Source organism: Erinaceus europaeus, chromosome 2 (genome assembly GCF_950295315.1).
Source record: "Erinaceus europaeus chromosome 2, mEriEur2.1, whole genome shotgun sequence".
Taxonomy (NCBI): Eukaryota; Metazoa; Chordata; class Mammalia; order Eulipotyphla; family Erinaceidae; genus Erinaceus; species Erinaceus europaeus.
Window position 1 is genome coordinate 72,328,097 of NC_080163.1, and position 6,815 is coordinate 72,334,911.

A 6,815-nucleotide genomic window follows, 5' to 3' on the forward strand; every position below is an offset into this window, starting at 1 on the left:
TGACATAACCAAAGTTAAACGTAGCACCACTGTGATTGGGAGTAAAAAGTCAAAAACTGGGTACTACACAGCAAACCCTAACAAAAGGACTTTTCAAAGTTAACCCAAGTACCAAATAATGTGAGGATAACATTAACTATCAATTGTCTTTTGGAACCCTAAGACAGCAGGAACTTCATATCTCCACTATAGAGCCTATATTTCGCCCAGTCCTGGAACCTTAGGATAGGGCCCACTTTCCTGCATGCCTCTCCCAATCCATATCAAATAATATTGCATCTGCCGATCACAACCTAATCAACACAACGATTGCCACTTCAACATGCTTCAGCTCAGACTGTGTCCAGAGACTTCAGGTGTGGAATGACAACCCTTCAGCTTCATTACTCAGGTGAGACCTTTCCTTTCATAGCATTCTCTAATTCCATCCCGGGTGGATCACTTTCTAACAAAGTCCCAAAACCTAGATATAGACCAGTTTCTATGAGAGAGAGCATATGTTCACATGTATCCATAAACTACTGCAAAATATATACCTGAAAGCAGAAATACACTAGAGTTTGCAGTGAGTACCCCAAAACACTTCCTCTCCACTATTCCAACCTTTGGGTCCATGATTGCTCAACAAATTGTTTGGCTTCATATGTTAACTCTCTTTTCAGCCACCAGGTTCCAGATGCCATCAGGATGCCAGCCAGTCTTCCCTGGACTGAAGACCCCACCAATATGTCCTGGAGCTCCGCTTCCCCAGAGACGCACCCTACTAGGGAAAGAGAGAGGCAGACTGGGAATATAGACCAAGCAGTCAATGTCCATGTTCAGCGGGGAAGCAATTACAGAAGCCAGACCTTCTACCTTCTGCAACCCACAAAGACCCTGGGTCCATGCTCCCAGAGGGATAGAGAATGGGAAAGCTGTCAGGGGAGGGGATGGGATATGGAGATTGGGTGGTGGGAATTGTGTGGAGTTGTACCCCTCCTACCCTATGGTTTTGTTAATTTATCCTTTCTTAAATAAAAAAAATTAAAAAAAGAAACTTTGGGAGCTGTATCTCAGTATACTAAAACAACATTTCTGTTTAAGTACCGTGTGCTAACCCATTGCGCCACTGCAACTCCTAAAATAACATTTCTATAGATAAATCCTTGGTGGCCTCTGCGTAGGATTGCCTGTTTTAACCCATGTACTGGGTTTGAGGTGAAAGTCTGAAATTCATGAATATGTATGTATGGTTTGTGTTCTGCTCTGTTCTTCCTTTCATGACAGCTCTTTGTGATACCAATATTCTGAAAAAATTTTGAAATTCCTCAAAGATCCAGTTTGCATGGTCTAATCCCCACCACAAAGCTTTTTATAGCCACAACTTCAGCCTACACCATCATGTTGTTTGAACTGCACTAACAGCACAAAAAATTTTCACAAACCATATCAGAATATTGAAAGACTTTTCTAGTTTCATAAGACTAGATGATTACTGAGGCCTGGTGGTGGCACACTTGGTTGAGCTCACATATTTCAAGACTAGATGATTACTTGGCTTCTGAAATAAACAATCTCCCTTTCTATCCAAAACTCTAATGTGAACAAGTAATATTGGCATAGGTCTACCTTGTGAGAAAATATTCTTCATCCCAGTTGATGCATTCCCATTGCTATCATTCATAGAGTTCCACATTGAGTGTGAGACATAAAAGTCCTCTCTTTTTAGTTTTATTTTTCAAATGAAGTAATGCTATGATTTTTGAGATTTAAGGAAGTTAAGGAAATTATAACATCTACATGTTCCCCTCTTTCTGATTTACTATTTTTCTACCCCACAAAGATGAGCATTCTATTCAATATCTCTTCTGGGAGTGAGTGATAATTTCTTCAAAACAACATTTATTTGTGTGCTTGCTTACCCAACACATATACTAAAATTGGAATGATACAGAGAAGATTAGCACACTCCCTGCACAAGAATGACATACAAATTTGTGACACATTCCATATTTTTATTGGGTGAGGGGAGTGGAGATTCAGAATTTTGGTGGTAGGTGTGGTATTAACTATACACTGTAATCTCACAGTCTTATAGGCTATTAGTAATCAAAAATAAAAATTAGGAAAAAATTTATTTGGATCTCTTCTTTATGAGAGATATAGAGATAGAGGCAGAGATAGAATGCCGGAACATCACTCTAGCACATGCAATGCCCAGGATTAATTTGGGAACTCATGCTTGAGATTCCAATGCCTTTCCAAAGTGACATCTCTTTGGTCATGATAATTTCTTTTCATGATAATAAAAGCCTTTCCTGCATTTGCATTTGTCTTACCACCATTTTTTTTTAATCATGAGGCACTTAGGAAGAAATTTAAAGGTATGAAAGTTTTATTTCCCCTATAGTAAGAATATGTAATCAGTTTATAGACTAACATTTTTCTTCTAGGAGTTACAGTTCATAGTCTTTTTCTGTGTCTGTAAGGTTATTTTTCTTCTTCTTAACTGTAATTGTTCTATATATAGTCTAGATTTAGTTTCATTATTCACTAAGTAAATATTTATTGAACTTGTTTTCTAAAAATAAAAAAAGAGTTTAGTTTTCTGAAAATTATAGTCTCATAGGAGATGATATATTAACTTAAAAATTAATAAGCTCATTAATTCATATTTTATTTCAAAATGGATACATATTCTGATTAATGGAAGTGGTAACTGAGTAGTAATAATAAAAGTATAATGACAGGAACATAAAGGAAAACTTCTCTAAGAAAATTGTATTTGAACTAAATCTTACAAATATTTTTCTCAGTTTCTTCCTTGCAAAGGTTTTATTTCAAAATTGTATAGCCCTATAAATATAACTACATTTGCACTAGCAAATCTAAAATATTAAATTAAACACCACTGTATGGCCAGCCCAAAATATATTTAAAAAGTATTTTATATGGGACTCTGATCAGGGAATCCTTGGATTCCCACATAGATAGGATGGACCTAGACCTCTAATGGATCCATCCTTCTCTCTCTACTGTCACTGGTCACTTGCATCAGTGCTGGGCTAGCGTCGCAGGCAGGAGAGATGATCCAGGAACCAAGCTCGTGGCTGTAGCAATGCAAATCTTTATTCATGCAGGAGCCCCAGAGTAGGGTGTGGGTGCAGCAAGCCAAATGGAACCAGCTGCAATGGCCGGAGTCCACCTCCCGGTGTGCACATCTGACCTCCTCTAGGTCTGGACGAGGAAGAGAGAGAAACCAGAAACAGAAGGGGCTTATATAGGGTAAAACCGGAAGTGGCATGTCAGAAATGGAAATGGCTAGGAAAAGAAGTGGAAGTAGAGAAAGGAAAAAGGCACCCTGGGTAGGTAGAATTTTCTTAGCAACTGTTGTGATGGTTTTAACCGGTGGGATTAATGTTACCCTGCAGGCAGGGCAGGTCTTGAGGTAGAAAGAAGATAGATTAATGGGTGGGGATCTTTCAGGCAAAACAATGATTATGTAAATAGGCCATACTATCAGCAATGCAGGATGGGGGGGTGGCTGGCTTAATGCCTGATACATCAGAACATGATCAAAATCCCTTTTGTGGTCCTCTACAGGACCTTTCCCTCAATGTAGAACAACAATGGTAGGGACTGCACCACTCTCTGAAGGGAGACTGGGTCAACATATTCTGTCACTCTATGAAGATTGGTCCTGAAATGAATGCAGCCCCAAATGTTCCCAGCTGTGACCATGAACTGCAAGCTTAGACTGACAGGGATACAGAGGTTACACAGGTTCCTGTGCTAAACATGAATAGATATGGGCCCTAGGTCAGATCGAAGAGGTTAACAGTTAATGGTATTTATATGCTTTTCCCATATTTGGGAGCTTCTCTCTGCCCTAATCCAGCTTTCTAGGCTTGTTCTCAACTCTAATACCATCTTCCGAGACAATACTTTCAGCCCATCTGCATGTTAGTTATTGATCTCAGGCAAAATTACTAGTCATGGGCCTCTTGGAATATACCTAAAATGGACTTTCTAGCTTCTTCCCACACCAATACCCTTAGTTCCATCTGCGCTATTCTTACCTTTAGATCCCTGTTTATGAAACAATTTGTCTTGTTTATATCTTAATACTTTTCTAGCCACCAAGTTGCAGATGCTACCATAATGCCATCCTGACTTCCCTGGGCCAATGACCTCACCAACATGTCCTGAAACCTCACCTCTCCAGAGCCTTATCCCTATAGGGAAAGATAGAGACAGGGTGGGGATACAGATTGACCTGTTAACATCCACGTTCAGCAGAAAAGCAATTACATAAGCCAGACATTCTACCTTTTGCATCCCATATATATCTTTGGTTCATACTCCCAGAAGAATAAAGAATAGGCAGCCTTAGAATGGAGGGGATGGGATACAGAACTCTGGTATTGGGAATTATGTAGAATTTTACCCCTCTTATCCTATAATCTTGTTAATCATTATTAAATCACTAATAAAAAAATGTTTGACAAAATTTAACTTTCATTCAGATAATAATTGCCCACTTCTCATTTGGTTCATTCCTAACGTATTGCCAGTTTGTTTACTTGTTTTACTTATTTTTTGTATTTTTGGGTGCTTTTCCTTTACGCACTCAATATATCATTGTTAATGGTATACTAAATTGTTCATGTGTACCCTCTGAGAGAGGCAAATATAATCTGTGAATCTTCTTGAATATCATAAGTAGTAAATTCATAATTTTATCTAGTCATTTTAAATAGCATTCTATAAATTTACAGGAAAGTTACTGTGTTTCAATATATCTATGTCATATTTGACATTGTTTCATAACATTTTATTCCCATCAGGGTTATCACCAGGGCTCCTGTCTATAGATTTCTACCACTCTTATTGCTTGTTTCTTTTCTCTCTCTCTCTCTCTCTCTTTGAGAGCAATGGAGAGACACCTGCAGCACTATTTCACTTCTTATAAAGCTTCCCTCCCTGTAGTAGGTTTGAAATTGGGTCCTTGTTCATGATGATGTGTGCCTTCTACTGGATGAATCACCATCTGGCCCCCTGTTTCATAAATTATTAAAACTCTAGTTTTTTGTTAGTTATTTTGGAATTTCTTCACAAATAATGAAAACTTATATTCTTTTTTTAATTACTTATAAAAAGGAAACATTGACAAAACCATAGGATAAGAGGGGTATAACTCCACACAACTCCCACCACCAGATCTCTGTATCCCATCCCTCCCCTGATAGCTTTCCTATTCTTTAACCCTCTGGGAGTATACACCCAAGATCATTGTGGTATGCAGAAGGTGGAAGGTCTGGCTTCTGTAATTGCTTCCCCGCTGAATATGGATGTTGACTGGTTGATCCATACTCCCAGCCTGTCTCCTTTTTTCCCTAGTAGGGTGGGGCTCTGGGGAAGCAGAGCTCTAGGACACATTGGTGGGGTTGTCTGTCTAGGGAAGTCTGCTTGGCATCATGGTAGCTTGATATATAGTTATTCACATATATATATATATTTTTCTTATCTTATCTTACTATATTGCCTCTCCCTTCAAGTACATTGTTAAATATTGATAATTTGCCTAAAGGGAGAAATACTAGCTTTAATACAGAAAATATTACAAAGAATTACACTTTCATTGTATGTGTAGGGATTGAGATACAATTTTTATAAAAGGATTTATAAAGTTATGGGCATCTTTTTATCACCTACTAAGACTTCTATTATTGTCAAGAATAATAGTTGAGTTTTATCAAATATTTTAAAATACATGGAGATAACTACATATTTTCCTACAATTCTAGATAAATTAACTGATAACATTATCATCTTGTATCAACTTGAAAGCATCATGTTAAGTGAGATAAGCCAAAAAAAAGGAATAATACTGAATAATCTCATGTATAAGTAGGAATTAATAAGTAGGGCCAGGGAGGGAGTAAACAAAATGAAACATGAACTGGGCATGGTGTATTGCAACAAAGCAAGGGACTCCAAGGAAAGGGTATGAGGAAGAGAAATTTGAAGTCCTGGTGAATAATGAACTTATATTCATGTGACAATAACTGCACTGTATAATCATGAACCCCCTCAGTAAAAAAATAGTCATATATACTTATCCTACCCTGAGGAAATAAAAAAACTTCTTTGTTATAAAGTATTATTATTTTAATATGCTGATGGCTTATTGAAAGAGTAATTGAGATTTTGAAAGCCTATGATTGAGGTTGATTTTTTTTTCAGATCTAGGACTATTATAAATTAATTTTGTTTTCATTCCCTAAAGTAGGATATGAAGATAGATTCATAAAGACACTGTTGATGAGATGAAATTATAAATTTATGATAATGATATTTATGATATTCAAGAAGGTTCACAGATTATATTTGTATCTCTCAGAGGGTACACATGAACTATTTAGTAAACTATTCACAATGATATGCTGAGTGCATGGAATTACTGCTTTATGTGGCCCCCTTTTACCCAGTGGCACTGATTCTATTTGTTGAACAGATGAGAGAATCCAAGGTACACAAGATGATATGTAAATTTTCTTGAAGACTACATCAATGTTAGAAATGTTGTCATGGACCACTACTGGTCACTTCCATCAGGAATGTAATCATTAGCTGTCTTGTGGGCCCTCCCAGGCAAGACCTTGCCCTTACCAAAAAATAATGATGGTAGGGACAGTCCCAGTCTCTGAAGGGAGGCTAGGGTATCCTGCCTTTCCACTAGAGGAAGACTGGTACTGAAATGAGTGTAGCCTGCAATGTTCCCAGCTGTGACTATGAGTTGTGGGCTCAAACTAATAGGAACTCAGAGGTTATAC

General features: G+C 37.6%; 1 non-coding gene across 1 annotated transcript; it reads left to right on the top strand.

Annotated features, from left to right (window-relative positions):
• The first annotated feature begins 1,889 nt into the window (after positions 1-1,889).
• LOC132537227 (U6 spliceosomal RNA) lies at positions 1,890-1,996 on the top strand. The gene has a single exon (XR_009548689.1). It is a non-coding gene; the product is annotated as a U6 spliceosomal RNA (small nuclear RNA).
• Positions 1,997-6,815: the final 4,819 nt, after the last annotated feature.